At 46.3% G+C, this 16519-nt stretch overlaps 1 protein-coding gene across 1 annotated transcript in view; it reads right to left on the reverse strand.

Annotated features, from left to right (window-relative positions):
* The window catches only part of SLC39A14 (solute carrier family 39 member 14), a gene marked incomplete at its 5' end in the record, with an annotated part of 49197 nt that extends 34378 nt beyond the window's left edge, over nt 1–14819 (reverse strand). The window contains one exon of the mRNA XM_082729297.1: nt 14667–14819. The remainder of the gene's footprint in view (nt 1–14666) is intronic.
* Nucleotides 14820–16519: the final 1700 nt, after the last annotated feature.

Below are 16519 nucleotides of genomic sequence, written 5' to 3' on the forward strand. Positions count from 1 at the left end.
CATCCCCACGCAGTGTCTGCTGGATGCAGGGGGCGGTGGCTGAGGAGGGAAGAGCAGGAACTGGGACACAATCTCTGCTCCTAGGGCTGGTCAGGTTGCACCAGAGGCCACTTTGGCTAGTGGCCCAAGTCTGGAGGCATGGGTGACTTTGTACTTTTTGCACCTTTCTGGGAAAGGTGATGAGAACTGTCGTGGCTTGCAGCTCCTGGAAACGAACCGGGGACCTGGTATCCTGAGAATTTGCCTGGCCTCTCAAATGGAACATCTCCATCATCAGAGAAAAAAATGGTCAGCACTGGGGTGCCTGGGTGGCTTAGTGAGTTAAAGCCTCTGCCTTTGGCTCAGGTCATGACCCCAGGGTCCTGGGATCGGGCCCCGCATCAGGCTTTCTGCTCAGCGGGGAGCCTAGTTCCCCCCTCTCTCTCTGCCTGCCTCTCTGCCTACTTGTGATCTCTGTCAAATAAATAAAATCTTAAAAAAAAATAAAAACATAAAAAAATTTTTAAAAAGGTCAGCACTGAAATATACGCATGCCAGTGTCACCTGGGCCTGGGATGGCTGAGTACAGGACATGCCATCCGTGGGCATGGGAGAGAAAGAAAGAGGCAGGAAGGGATGTCAGGGCCTTACAGCTCTGGCTCATCTCCTAGAGGAAAAAGAGGGCCAGCTTTCCCGGGCCGACATGGCTCTCCCTTGCCCCAAGCCTCACGTACTCTGTGCTCTAAGAAAACGAGAGTCTGTAGGACTGGCTGGGAGCCCTCCAGTTTCCAGGAAAGGACGACAGTAGTCCAACAGTTCAGCTTGCTCCCCGTGATTTACAGGGCTTTCTTGACTTGCAGGACACACACGTACCCCACTCCTTTCTCCCACAAACCAACCTTTTAGGCTTCCAGTAAAAAAGTAAGGGAAAAAAAAACAGCTGTGGGGTCTGCCCTCCTCACTCTCCCTTTGGGAGGGCAGCTCAGCAGTCCTGGGGCCAGGGAGGTGGTGATGGGAAAGGCCTTTCAGGAGAGTGGGCTGCCTCCTTACAGCAGGACACCCGAGAGAGTCCTCAGGGGACAGGGGGATCTCTGCAGAAGGAAAGGACCAGTGAGATAGAGTAGCAAGTTGCCTGGGGGTCAGTCCTGTCCCCGTAGTGGCAGTCAACAAACAATTACTAAGAACTTACTCCACGGGCACCTGGGTGGCTCCGTGGGTTAAAAGTCTGACTGTCTGTCTTGGCTGAGGCTCAGGTCATGATCCCAGGGTTGTGAGATCAAGCCCCATGTGGTCGGGCTCCGAGCTCTTTGGGGAGTCTGCTTGAGATTCTTTCCCTCTCCCTGTGCAGCCCTCTCTCAAAAATAAATAATAATCTTTTTTTAAAAAAAAACGAAACTGGGGCACCTGGGTGGCTCAGTTGGTCAAGTATCTGCCTTCAGGATCCCAGCATCCTGAAATCAAGCCCTGCATCCAGCTCCCTGCTCAGTGGGGAGCCAGTTTCTCCCTCTCCCTCTGCAACTCACCCCAGACCCAGCTCCTGCTCTCTCTCAAATAAATAAAATCTTAAAAAAAGAATGCCTGCTTCAGGGGCGCCTGGGCAGCTCAGTGCATTAAGCCGCTGCCTTTGGTTCAGGTCATGATCGTGGGGTCCTGGGATCAGGCCCCGCATCAGGCTCTCTGCTCAGCAGGGAGCCTGCTTCCTCCTACCCATCTCTGCCTGACTCTCTGCCTACTTGTGATCTCTCTGTCAAATAAATAAAATCTTAAAAAAAAAAAAAAAAAAAAGGAAAGCCTGCTTCAGGGAACCTGAGTGACTCAGTTGACTGTGTATCCAACTCTTGATTTCAGTCCAGGTAGTGATCTCAGGGTTGTGAGATGGAATGAGGCCCCTGTCAGTTCTAAGCATAGCCGGTTGTGGAGCCTGCCTGGCAGTCTCCCTCTCTGCCCCTCCCCCACTCGCACACGCAGGCTCTTAAAAAAATAAAAAAGGCCTGTTTCAGGATTCTCACCACCCTTGACTATTAAAATAGTATTTCATCTTTACCAAATAGGTTAAAAATCATTCTTTCAATTCTTTTAATTTGCATTTCTCAGATTCTCAGTGTGGCTAATCATATTATCAGGTTCACTGACATTTATATTTCTTCCTTCATAAACTATTACTCTCCTTCGCCCATTTTTGCTGAGATTCATTCATCTTTGTTCTTATTGGTGTATGTAGGAGCTTACTGTATGGTAACCTCCTGTCATGTGTTACAAATACCTTCCTAATTAATCATTTGCCTCCTAATTTTGTTAATAGGTATAACTGACAAATTTTTTAAATAACGCGAAGTAAATTTATCACACATTTCCTTTAAGAAGTAGCATGCTTGGGGGGCGCCTGGGTGGCTCAGTGGGTTGAGCCGCTGCCTTCGGCTCGGGTCATGATCTCAGGGTCCTGGGATCAAGTCCCACATCAGGCTCTCTGCTCAGCAGGGAGCCTGCCTACTCCTCTCTCTCTCTCTGCCTGCCTCTCTGCCTACTTGTGATCTCTCTCTGTCAAGTGAATAGATGAAATCTTTAAAAAAAAAAAAAGTAGCATGCTTGAAAAATCCTTTCCCACTCATAAATTATAGAAATATATATCTTTATTTTCTTGCATTTAAAAATTTTAAATTTCTCATCTAGAATTTTTTTTAAAAAAGATTTTATCTATTTATTTGACAGAGCGAGCAAGAGAGCACAAGCAGGAGTGGCAGAGGGGGACGGAGAAGCAGGCTCCTGGCAAAGCAAGGAGTCTCACTCAGGGCTTGATCCCAAGAGTCTGGGATCAGGACCTGAGCTGAAGGCAGACTCAAGGGACTGAGCCACCAAGGATCTCTCTCATCTAGAATTTGATCTGACACAGTCTAAGAAAGAGAATCTAACTTTTAAAAAGATACTCAATTATCTCAATATTATTTAATAATGTCTATTTTCTTTATAAATTTCAAGTGCAGCATCTATAAAAGGTAGGAACGGAGGTAAATTCAAACATATCCTTTGCACAGGTGGCTACTCTAGCTAATAAGATGTGGTTGCCATCTATTTCCTCTCCTTCCTGCTCAGAGGTACAGGCTGGCAAGTAACCACTACAGGACAGAAGTCCTACCTGCAAAGGATGGCAGAGCAGAGAGACACACTAAGGAGAGCCTGGGACCCTACAGGCATCACCGAGCAGGAGCATGGGCCTCACACAGCTAAAACTGCCGCATGCTTTACAAGTCATTTCCCAAAGCGGCATTGGTTGGACTCTGTCATTTGCACTAAACACCCCTGGAACTCATCCACGATCCTTTCTTCCTTAATTTTACAGTAAGAATTGCTCAGATTTATTGTTGTCTGCTAGGCACCACAGTTCAGCAATTTGTTTTCATCCTCGTTTGATCTTCTCAACAACCTCCGTTTTGATAGAGTCCACAGGACTTTGCTATAATTGTAAAAGTATCAATGACACCTTTTTGGAGTAGGAAAAGATTCCACAAAAAGCACACATCAATAAAACAACTCCCTATTTTGGAAACATTAAAATAAAAGCACCACAAAATTACATCATCTTCATTTTATAGATGAGGATACTGACCAAAATCAGACCACAACTAGTCAGAAATACCATTATTTGCTAAATTCCTACACATACTGAGGTAGGTCTGGTTTTGGAGGTTTCTACTTTGTCCTATTCACCTATCCTGTACCAATGTCACCATTTCCCCTTCTGGTAAATCAAGTCTAACTTCACTAATTTCTTCTTTAAATTGTTTTTGGCGATTTTTGTACATTTATTCTTGCAGAAAAAAACTTTTTAAGTCCTCTTGTCAAATCCCAATACTTCCCTTTTGGAATTCATCCTATGGAAATCATGTTGATTTCGATCTATTAAGTGCTGACTGTTTTGGGCATAGGGAATACAGCAATAAACAAAATGAACAAAAATCCTTACCCTCAAAGCACAATGGTAAAAAGTTTCAAGCCATCTAAATGCTTGGTGCTTGGCCACCTCAGTGGGAAGAGCAAGCAACTCTCGATCTCAGGGTTAAGTCTGAGCCCCACACTGGGTGTAAAGATTGCTTAAAAATAAAATCTTAGGGGTGCCTGGGTGGCTCCGTGGGTTAAGCCTCTGCCTTCAGCTCAGGTCATGATCTTGGGGTCCTGGGATCAACCCTGCATCGGGCTCTCTTCTCAGCAGGGAGCCTGTTCCCTCTCTCTCTCTGCCTGCCTCTCTGCCTACTGGCAATCTCTGTCTGTTAAATAAATAAATAAAATCTTAAAGTAAAAGAAATAAAAACTCAGGGGTGCCTCGGTGACTCAGTCTGCTGAACATCTGAACATCTGATTCTTGGTTTCAGGGTCATGGGACTGAGCCCCACTTTGGGCTCCATGCTCAGCACAGTCTGCTCAAGATTCTCTCTCCCTCCTCTTTGGCCCTCCCTCCACTCATGCTCACACATACTCATATGCGCTCTCAAATAAACATAAAAAATCCTTAAAATAAATAAATGTACAACACACTTAAACTGCTAGAGTAAGGCAATCCATGTAACAAAACATGTTTGAGCACAGAGATTAGGCACTTTGGCTCTCAGTGAGAGAGACCTCAGTGCAAATCCTAGTCTGCTTTTACTAGCTTCAAAACTTGGGTCAAGGAGACTTGCAGTCCTTATAAAGAAAAACAAAGCCTACTAATGGTCCCTACTTAAGAGTAGATAATGAGATACTGAATTATAAGTGCCAACACACAGTAACTGTTCAATTAATATTAGTTATTTGGGGGAAGATTAACATGGAAAGATGTTCATGATATGGGAAGTGGAAAAAAAATAAAAAGAGCCCATTAGGGGCGCCTGGGTGGCTCAGTGGGTTAAGCCGCTGCCTTCGGCTCAGGTCATGATCTCAGGGTCCTGGGATCGAGTCCCGCATCAGGCTCTCTGCTCAGCAGGGAGCCTGCTTCCTCCTCTCTCTCTCTCTGCCTGCCTCTCTGCCTACTTGTGATCTCTCTCTGTCAAATAAATAAATTTAAAAAAAAAAAAAAAAAGAGCCCATTAAACTGTAGATACAGCAGACCATCTTTCCTTAAGCTGTATTCATTCAGAGAAAGACTAAAAACGCATAATTGTTATCTTCTGATGATGGATTTAATGCTTACATCTGTTATCGTTTTATTCATCTGCATTTTTTACAATGAACATGTATTACTTTAAGAAGAAAGTTAATTTTAGACTCCAGTTGGGAAAGACGAAAGGCTTAATGACGACCAAGTGAGAAGGCTTTTTCCTCCCCTGCACGAATCTGGAGGTGGACTGCAATCCTCATCTGCCCTGGGCTGCACTACATTTGTGCCTGGTTCCTAAGTAAATAAAATCTTAAGTTTTATTTTAAAATCTTAAAGTGAGCAGGGCCTCACCTCAGTTCTCCTGGATCAGGGCTTCTTTGATGAGATCCAAGTATCTGTACATCTAGGTCTGAGAGATCATCTGGACTGTAGTCTGGGGCACTGGTCTGACATTTCAGGACTGCTGTACTAGACAGGACTAGCAATTAACATTCTGTGATTTATCTAAACTCTCTGAAGTCAGATCACCCCTTTCCCTACCAAATGGTTCCCACCACCTCTGCCCTGCCCATCCTACATGGAAACTAGTGCTCAGTGAGAGCTCCATGAACACGCACGTTGTTAACGCAGAGTTGCTGGTCTGGATCCCAAGCATGAAGGACCTCAGAGGCCAGCTTTCAAATTTCTGCTTGGTTCTCAGATCTGAGTCAAAGGAGGGGAGCAGGCAGGCTGAGGCTGGGCCCTGGCCTCAACAGCAAAGCCCGAATTTGGTCTTAGGTCTAAAAAGAAGCCTCCCTTTTCTTTTGCAACTCTGTGAATGACAGTCTATACAGGACATTTCTCCCTATCCTGAGTGTAGTGAGTTGAAAAACATCCCCCCAAATCCATGTCTACCCAAAACTTCAGAATGTGACTTTATTTGGAAATAGGATCTTTGCAGATATAATTAGTTAAGGATCTTGAGATGAAATCATCCTGTATTTAGGGTGGGCCCTAATGACTGGTATCTCTACAAGATATAGGAGAGGGAGATTTGGACAGAGGGGCACAGAGAAGGATATGTGAAGATGGAGGTAGACATTGAAATGAGCCAAAGAACACCTGGAGCCAAGAGAAGCTGTTAGAGGCAAGGAAGGATTCTCTCCTAGAGCCTTTAGAGGGAGTATAGTACTGCTGATACCTTGATTTAGAAAGTTAGCCTCCAGAACTGTGAGAGGACACATTGCTGCTGTTTCAAGCTACCCAATTTGTGATAAATTTGCTAAAGCAGCCATGGGAAGCAAATGCTTCAGTGCTGGAATTAATGCCTGATTGTTTTTACCTGGGGTTCTCTTGCTATGGCTGGCAGAATTCTAAGATGACCCCCCATGACCCTTGCCCTTGCTTGTGGGTAGGCCCTGTAAATATGAGGTATCACTCCGGTTACTATGTTACATTATCTGGCAGAAGGGATTTTGCTGGTGTTAGCTGACCAAATTCATTAACCTTAAGACAGAGAAATTACTTTATGTGACCAGAACTAATCAGGTGAGCACTGGAAAGAGACAGGCTCTTCCTGGCCAAAGAGATTTGAGGCATAAAAGGATTCACCATGGGAGAAATAGTAATTTTTCCAGTGTTAGAAGTCTAGCAGACACCAGCTGGACCAAGTGAAAGAACACATCACCAGTATTCAGACATACTCACATCCTGAGTGCCTTGACAGGATGCTCTGAAAGGACGCAATATCATTTTTGTGATATTCTCGCCCAAAATGCATGACCCCATTCTAAGAAAGAAAGACACAGGAACTGTCAGATACTAGAGGAGACTAAGAAGAAGTAACAACTAAACGCAACATGGGATCCTGGAAGAGAAAAAAGGCAGTAGCGAAAATACTGGCCACATTTCAAGAAGCCCTGCAGTTTGGTTAAATTATATTTGCCAATGTTGATTTCCTCTTCTTGATAATTGTACTACAGGGTGAGGGATATGAAGGAACTCTGCTGTATTTTTTTGCAACTTTTCCTTAAGTCTAAAATTAGTTCAAAATAAAAAGTTTAAAAGGAAATGGCTGCCTAAGATATTTTTCGAGCCAAAAGGCAGACTAAATGCTTCAGGAGAAATTTTGATGCTAACGTACAGTGGGAGATAGATACCCCATCATATCATGAAAAACAATTACAAGGGAACAGGTATTTTGTGAACAGAGGCTGCCTCAGGGCCATAGGATTACAAACTTTTTCTCCAATACTTCTTTATTCTTTTCTTTACAATAAGTTTTCTTTACAATGCGTTACTTTTGACAATCAGAAAAAAAACATAATTTTCAGGGGCACCTGGGTGGCTTGGTTGGTTGAATAGCTAGGTGCCCTCAGCTCAGGTTGTGATCGCCAGGTCCTAGGATCGAGCCCCATGTCAGGTTCCCTGCTCAGCTGGGGAGTTGGCTTCTCCCTCTCCCTCTCCCCCTGCTTGTGCTGTATGTGTCTCAAAAGAATAAACAAAATCGGGCGTCTGGGTGGCTCAGTGGGTTAAGCCGCTGCCTTCGGCTCAGGTCATGATCTCATCCTGGGATCGAGTCCCGCATCGGGCTCTCTGCTCAGCAGGGAGCCTGCTTCCTCCTCTCTCTCTCTCTGCCTGCCTCTCTGCCTACTTGTGATGTCTCTCTGTCAAATAAATAAATAAATAAATAATCTTAAAAAAAAAAAAAAAAAAGAATAAACAAAATCTTTAAAATAAAAAATAAAATAATAAAATTTTTTCAAAAATACCAAATAGTTGCTTGGGGATGCTGTGGAGTATGACTAATCAAAGTTTCTGGAAGAGGCTTTTAAGGTAGAGAGGTCCGTGTTAAGATGGGATAGAAAGGTGTTCCCTGCCTCTGAGGGCTAAGAGGAGGCAGGAGGTGGCAGTTTAAGTGGACTGGTGCAAAAGATCTAGATCTGGGGTCACAGAGTCGTTATTCTAGGTAGGAGCAGGCTGGACCCCAAGACAGAGGGCTGCTGAAAGAGAGCTGTTAAGTTTTTGACATGGAACAGCTAAGGTTTCTCAGAGTGAGTATCAGTACCTCAGACCCCAGAGCCCTTCAAAAGCCCTGGGTCCAACCTAAATTTCCAGGCATGTCTGTCACCAGCCCTTCCCTCTATCACTACCAACCTGCGGCCTATGCTGATCACCCCTGCCCCAGATCATCCATCTTTGTGCCTCCTCACCAGGACCCCTCTTCCAGCTTTCCTTTCTTCATAGCTTTCAAAATTTGGCTTAATTCCACCTCCAGGAAGCCTTCCCTGACCACTCCTGCCCTAAGCACTTCACCTTCTTCCAGTCTGCTTAAGTATCTCACCTGCTTCACTCAACTGTAGCTTAAACCCACAAGACAGCACATAACCTTCCACATGTTGTCAGTGCATCTCCGCAAGGCCTTTGCAAGCATCTTCAGATCAGAGACAAGGTTTACCTATCTTCACAGGGCAGAGGCTCTCAGCTGAGCTCCACTGGTTTGCCCTGCCCCAGTACATCCTCCAGCAAATCACCTTTCTGCTCTCACCAGCAGAGGTCACATTTGGCAAGTCTGCTGTGCCTATGCCCAAACCTTTTTACACTAGTTCTGTTTGTTTTTGTGACTATAATTTAATTAAACAGTAACTGAAACGTAGGTGCAGAAAGAAAAAGGTTTGTTTTCTATGAAAATTCAGTGCTCTAGAACAGTAATTCTGAAATTCTGGTCTTAGAGGACACCTGGGGTCATTGAGACCATTTTGGGAGGTCTACCAGTTAAAAACGACTTTCGTTATAATATTAAGATGTTGAAAGCCTTTTCACTCTCATTTTTCAGAGGCTACATGAAGTGTGGTGAATATAGAAGTCTTAGTTTTGAAAGATTTCTATGGCAGAAGTTTCGGGTATAAATATGTATGTTTAGAGATTAACTCACTTTGTTCTCAAGACTTCAACTGAGTCTTTACCAGCAAACTTACATTATACCTATTACAATCTCTGCTATCTCATCATCTAATAAATCATTATTTTGAAATTCTGTAGATCTGCAAAGATGTAAAAACAATGCCATCCTGTTCTCCATTTTTTAACTCTTGGAAAACAGGTACTTACATAAAAATGTGCTTTCTATGTTAACATGTAATGATCTTGCATTTATTATTTTTAAATGTTTTAATCTGGAAGGGAGGTAGGGGGAGAGGGAGAGAGAGAATCCCAAACAGGCTCCACACCAAGCTCAAAGCACAACACCGAGCTCAATCTTACAACGCTGAGATCAAGACCCTAGCCGAAACCAAGAACTAGATGCTTAACTGACTGAGCCACCCAGGTGCCCCAAATCTGTTTTAATTTTTAACACAGCAAATATCAAAAGACTTGGCACATAAACAAAAGACAATATTAAAGAATTCTAGGATCAGAAAGTCTGAGAACTGCTCATCTAGAAAGACATGTTACAAATGAGGGGAAAGGGGGCACTTAAGCATCTGATTTCGGCTCAGGTTATGATATCAAGGTCCTGAGATCCAGCCCTGTACTGGGCTCCCTACTTGGAGGGGAACCTGCTTCTCCTTCTCCCTCAAAAACATAAAATCTCAAAAAAAAAAAAAAAAAAAAAAAAAAAAGTAGGTTTCTACATGCAGACTGATAGGCAAATGTCTTTTTTTTTTTTTTAAAAAGATTTATTTATTTATTTGACAGAGAGAGATTACAAGCAGGCAGAGAGAGAGGAGGAAGCAGGCTCCCTGCTGAGCAGAGAGCCCGATGCGGGACTCGATCCCAGGACCCTGAGATCATGACCTGAGCCGAAGGCAGCGGCTTAACCCACTGAGCCACCCAGGCTCCCGGCAAATGTCTTTTATATTCTTTAAGAAAAACTAATGAACAGATGTATATGGCCTTTTACCCAGAATCCCCCTTCTGAGAATTTCTTCAAGTCGTAATTACACATGTAGGAAAAGTCATTTGTACAAAGTTATTCATTGCAGCGTTGTAGGTAATAACAGAATAGACAAAATAATGGAAACAACATAGTTCAGGGACAGAGAGAGATGACTTATGTACATTGGTTAAAGTATCACCATACTTCCATATTCTGAATATTGTGTGGCTACAATAAAAAAATGACCCAAGTGTCATATGGAAAGATCCAACACAGTTGCTAGGTGAAAACATCCAGGGGCTAAACAACACGTCTAACGTGCTAACCAGAACCATCTGCGAAAAAGAGGGGTGGGGGGGCAGGGTACGGTGTTGCACTGAATACCAAGTGTGTGTGTGAATGTATACATTGTTTTTAACCTTTTGATTTTTCAACTATGTGAATAAAGCCTAGTGAAAAAAAAATTTAATAAAATAAAAGGAAATGTCGGGCCACCTAGGTGGCTCAGTCCGTTAAGGGTGTATCTTCAGGGCCCTGGAATCAGACCCCATGTGGAGCTCCCTGCTCAACAGGGAGCCTGCTTCTCCCTCTCACCCTCTGCCCCTCCCCCCTGCTCATGCAACCACTTGCTCAGTCTCTCAAATAAATAAATACAATCTTTAAAAGTAATAAAACGAGGGGCACCTGGGTGGCTCAGTGGGTTAAGCGACTGCCTTCAGCTTGGGTCATGATCTCAGGGTCCTAGGATTGAGCCCCGCATGGGGCTCTCTGCTCAGCAGGGAGCCTGCTTCCCCCTCTCTGCCTGCCTCTCTGCTTACTTGTGATTTCTCTGTCAAATAAATAAATAAAATCTTCTTAAAAAAAAAAAAAAAAAGAAATAAAATGAAATGTGAGAAAACTGCAGGTGGCATGTAGAATTTTTATATAGAATCTGCAAGCTTGGGAACCTGGGTGGCTCAGTGGGTTAAAGCCTCTGCCTACAGCTCAGGTCATGATCTCAGGGTCCTGGGATCGAACCCCACATCGGGTTCTCTGCTCGGCGGGGCGCCTGCTTCCCTCTCCCTCTCTGCCTGCTTGTGATCTCTGTCAAATAAATAAATAAATAAAATCCAAAAAAAAGAATTTCCAAACTTAATTAGAGTACCCAGAACTCAAGAAAAAGGACTCAGTCCTAAATCAATTTTGGTGAGTAAAAAAATACATGCATATGTTTTTAAAGTAAAATGAATTGTTTAAAACGTGGATTGTTTTAAAACCCTCCACTTTAAACTGACTTTTTATTAACTACTAACACCAAGTGCCTTGCCTAAGAGCTCCTAGGGATCCAATGGTTAACAAATTCGGGACTGTCACCTTCTCATTCCATCAAACTCCAACATTCTCCTGGGCCAGATGCTGGTGGAAGGTGGTTAGGCCTGAGAACGCAGTCAGACCTTGAAGTTTCCAAGGCAGGGAATAGTTTCCCACTGCTGGGCATGCCAGGCTCTCTCCAGGCTGATTCTATGGCCACTCTCCCTCCCCCTTTGTGGGCCTCCCAGAGTGTATTCTGCCTCTGAAAGGCTCAATGACCACAGCAAGGGTGGGGACAAGGCAGCGGGGTCTCAGAGATCTTGTAGGAAGGCTGTCCTGCTGGCTCCCGGGAGGGCATGAGGCCCCTGGCTGGCAGCAGACTCTGAACTCCTTATCTGCTGGCATTCTGCCAAACCACCAGCCTCCAGGTCAGACAAGTCCCACTGTAGACATTTAGCCATTCCTGGCTGGGGCCCCAGCAGTGTGACCCTTCCACATCCAGTCCCTACCCTCACATGTCTCCAAGTATTCTGGAAAGAGAAGAAGACGACTCCTGCACTGGGGCGCCTGGGTGACCCAATCATTAGGTGTCTGCCTTCAGCTCAAGTCATGATCCCAGGGTCCTGGGATGAAGTCCCACATCGGGCTCCCTGCTGGGCAAGGAAGCCTGCCTCTCCCTCCCTCTCCCACATCCCCCTGCTTGGGTTCCCCCTCGTACTGTGTCTCTGTCAAATAAATAAATAAAACCTTTTTAAAAAAATAAATAAATAAACAAGGAGAAACAGAAGAAACTTTTATCCACGCAAGTAAAGGGAATTTCTTCCCCCTAAGTAGGCATAGGGGATAACTGGCTCCTTCCTCTTCACATTTTCAAGGAGAATTACCAATTTCATTATCACATTTACAAATAAAAACAGAACCCTTGATGGTCTTCGCCATTAAGCCTCATGGTCACTAGCAAGCAAAGTGACTTGGTTAATGTGACCCATTAACCTCTCTAGATCTAGTTTCTTTAGTTGTAAAACAATCTAGTTACATTAGTTGTAAAACAAAGAGCCTAGACTTTAAAAGATTCTCAAAATCCTTGCAGTTCAACATCCTGCTGTCTTTAGTTCTGCAAGATGCCTAAGCATTACTTCTTTCACACTAACGGGCTGAATTATTTTAACGCAGTGGAGAAAAGGGGTCCCAATTCTCAGACATATTAACTCTATTCACAGCACTACTACTTAGATCCCAAGATCCTGTGAACACTGGACATGATTTCAGGTTCCTCCCGGAACTGAGTGGGATATGAGCAGGTAAGGAAAAAGGAAGACTGTGGGAAGGGTTTGAAAATAGAACCAGTCCAGTGACTGACATATACCTGCAAACCCCCACACACAATGTTAGTCCCTCCAGCCCATTATCAGCCCAGTAAAGGAGTACTTCTGCTACCTAAAGAAATCACAACAGCTCCCAAAACTAAAGGTAGCGAGGAACCCTTTTCCCCTATGTCCAGTGATTCTGTGGAACAATCCCCCGAAGGGCACAGAAAAGCAGCTTACCAGAGGCAGGGAAATTGCATCCATGTTCCCAAGGAGGAGATGAATCAGGCCCAAGTCTGCACTGATACCACTCCTACAACCCAACCTACCTAGTTTCTAGAACCCCTAAATAATACCCCATCCCACAGAGATGCTGCTGCCGCTGCTGCTGAAACCTCTACTGTGTTCCAGGAACAATCACAACGTGCTTCACGGTAGGGAGAACAGGCCCACAGAGGTTACGAAACCACCCTGCTGGAGAGTAATGGGGCCAGGATTTGGGCAGATTGATTTGGTTCAAAAGCCCAGAATCTCCCACCACCTCACACCATCTCCAGTAGAGTGCTGTCTTTTCCTAACTTAACTGAACACAACAGTGTGGCCCCTCTTGTGTGGCTACTTTATTCACGTCTGGATGTTCTCTCCTCATCAGGAGTCTGCAGGAGCCAGGCCTCATCCCCTCCTTGCACCTGGCAGTGGCCACTGCAGAGCCGAGCACAGACTGGGCCCTGTGTATTGACGTACTGAGAGAGACGAGGACTACTCAGAGAGCCATAGAGCCTACAGTTCTTACTCTTCTTGCCTAAACGACAAGGCCATTAATTCTGTTTGATGCCCTTTAGTCACACCTGCAAACCAAAGGCAGAAAGAGTACCACTAGTCTATCTCCTGGCTACCACACAATTTGGGAAAAGCCCACCTCCAACAAGAAATGGAGTATGTAGTTTTTAATTACAGCTTCTAAAAGTCACAATTTTGGACATCCTCTCTCTTGCTTCATCATCAATTTCCTCTCACCTTTTATGGCTCTTGTTTCAAGAGTTAAGGATTAATCACAGATGCTGTAGGTGAGAGATCTATTCTGACCCAGCACTGACCCCTTCCCAAGGTCACAGGGCAAGTTAAGAGCAGAGCTGGGACAGGGACCAAGATAACCAGACCAGTACACAGTACACCTTATCACCACCACTTCTCAGTAGCCTACCACGTGCCTGTGGTTCCTTGGGAAGAGTGATTCCGAAGTCAAAACCAAATCCAGGGTGGCTCCAGGAAAAGCCCCCACCATTCCTTATGCCCCAGGTGAGCATTCTGCCCTCATCAAATCATGCCCACACCGTCCTATTGGACCCCCAGACCCTAGGAGACACTAGATTCTCAAAACTGAAGCCACAACTCCGAGTCGAGAAAATTTTCTTGGCTTTAATTGAATCTCAGAAATCACAAGGTGAAAGTGCTGGATGGCTATTTTGTCCCATTGCCCTAACCCACCAAGAGAGGGCAGTCTGGGCCAGATCGCCCAACTTGGTCGGCAGGACCAAAAATAACTAAAAAAAAAAAAAAAAACCATGCCCACGGGGTAAGCCAGGTCAGGGTTTCGCACAGTCCCTCCAGCTCTCGGTACTAGTCATCCGGGAGATTTGGGTCATTTTTCTTCTGCTGGTTGGCGATTCGGCCGGGTGGGATGGGCTGGGGGACACAGTTCCCGGAAAGCAAAGTCCAGAGACAAGTGTCCCATCGGAGCTGCCCACCAGATTTGCCCATTGCTCTCTGCTTTTTCTCCTATCTATGGGCTCCAGAAAGCCCTTTGGGCTTTTAGTGCGGCTGTCCACGTTCCGGACACCCTTCTTTGGCTCCCACATCCCTCGATCTCCTGCCGAAAAGACAGCAGCTGCCACCAACTTAACCCCCATCGTGGCACCGCGGCCAGGTGTCCCCTCCATCCAGCGTCCGGGCGCATGTGCGGGTGCCCCGGGGCGCCTCCCTGGTCTAGCCCGAGGCTTCGGAATCCGGAGCCCAGCTCCCAGTCCTCGGCGGGCGCCGCCGGGCCCCCGCCCCCACCCGGTGACCCCGAGACTTGGAGGCGCGCCGCTTCTCCGCGCGATGCCCCACTCCTCAGCACTGCGCGGTCCCGCACGCACGCACGCACGCCCTCCGCCCTCACCTGAAGCTCGGGAGGACGCCACCTGTGCTCCGCGCAACCTCACAAGCCAGGCCCTCGCGCGAGCCGCAGCGCCGGCGGTACCCGAGTCGGTGCGTCCGCGGAGGGAGCCCGCGTGCCCCAGCCCCGCTGTCTGCGTCCGTCCCCGCCACCGCTGCGCATGCCCCGCTATAAGCCTGCGCGTCAGCGGCCGGGCCCACCCCCGGGCCTTGGCCCCGCCCCCGCCCAAAACCTCGCCCTCGCCCCACCCTGCTCTCCCCAGGGCCTGCCACGTGGGACCCCCGCGGGCCGTGGGGCGACGTGCGCGAGCTGTCAGCCGGCTGGCGGCCCGCTAGGCCCGGCCCGGCGCTGGCGCCTTGCCGCCCCAGGCTGAGAGCTAGCTCGCCGGGATCCTAGCCGCAGCAGCTTCGTCTTCTAGCCCTTACGCGAATTCCATTCTTCATTCACTGAGGCCCCGTAGACTCCTCCTTCCCTTGGAAACTTCCATTAAGACCTTTCCCTCTCAACGTGGGAAGCTCTTACAACCTGGCCTCCATCGCTTAGCAGTAAGACTGCTACTCACCCGATATGTATGTATATATCTTGACTTTTGATTGATGTAAAAACCTTCTCACCCCCAGCTCAGTTCTGAAATGTACCCTAGAAGGGGACGCACCCATACACAATGTTTCTTCTGCATATTTTAACCAGCCAAAAGAACAAAAATAAAAACAAAAATTTTCGACTCGAGTTGCAAATAAACCATGCATGTCGCATCGCACCCCCCAAATAATCAGGCTCTCTAAGGGTGCTGTATTTCTTAATCCCAAACTGGGAGAAATGTTAATTTTGGAGTGCGGCTTGTCCTAGGAGTCTCTTCCGGTGTAGGATAGTCCTATTGAGATGGATATCAGGCCTCGGAAATGCTAATTTCTTGAGAAAATAAGCCACCCATTAAACTCCCATTGTTCTGTTCTGTTGGACATCATGATTATTTCCTCTACAGCTAAACCAGCTGCCACCTGGGTCTAGGGGACCCAAAGGAAAGGTCTTGAAGCAGAACTGCAGCCAGTTAGTACCCATGTCCCAGTTTTACCTCAATGACTGATGCCTCCCTGGCACTTAGGGTGTCTGTGAATTTGCTCAGGGAAGGGGGACCATATCCCACTCTGCAGAGTTTGGGAGAGAGGAAGCCTCCTGCTGGCAGTCAGTGCTAACGATAAAAGGAAAGCAATCTCTAGAGCACGCAGCTGGAAGAATCTGGGGCTCGTTAACAGCTCGTTCTGATGAGGGAGCAGGAGGCTGGCTGAGGACAAAGCAAAAGCTGGCGCCTTGCACCCCCTCTTCACCCTTTCCCTTCCATAAGTGTAGCATCCCTCAGGCAGCCCTGACTGCCATGAACAATAAGCAAATAGTTAACTTGCAGAGCTCCACAACCCGGGGCAGCAGCTCTTCCTGCCCACGGGTCCTGTCCCCGTTCTTTAATAAACCACCATTTTGCACCAAAGATGTCTCAAGAATTCTTTCTTGGTCATCGGCTCCGGACCTCAGCCCACCAAACCTCACCTAGGTTCTAGAACTTCATCAGTTCCAAAGTACTGGGTAGTGACGGGAAGGGAAAGAATTGAAACAAAGCCAGCAGGCCAGAGTGTTTATGCCACTCTTGAAGAGACTAGCTCGGCCCTGGGTTTTTCTAAAGTTCAATTATCCTCATACTGTAATTACAGTGCTCCAGTTGGATAAGGGGTGGGATGATATTCCTCTCATTTTCTAAGTGATTTCAAAGTAATGGTATCTTGCAGAATTTCCCTCAGAGCCCCTTCATCTTTGTAATAACCCTTTATATTTGTCTTTCTTGGTTAAACTCAGAGTATTTT

Source organism: Mustela nivalis (assembly GCF_964662115.1).
Source record: "Mustela nivalis genome assembly, chromosome: 4".
NCBI classification, from domain to species: Eukaryota; Metazoa; Chordata; class Mammalia; order Carnivora; family Mustelidae; genus Mustela; species Mustela nivalis.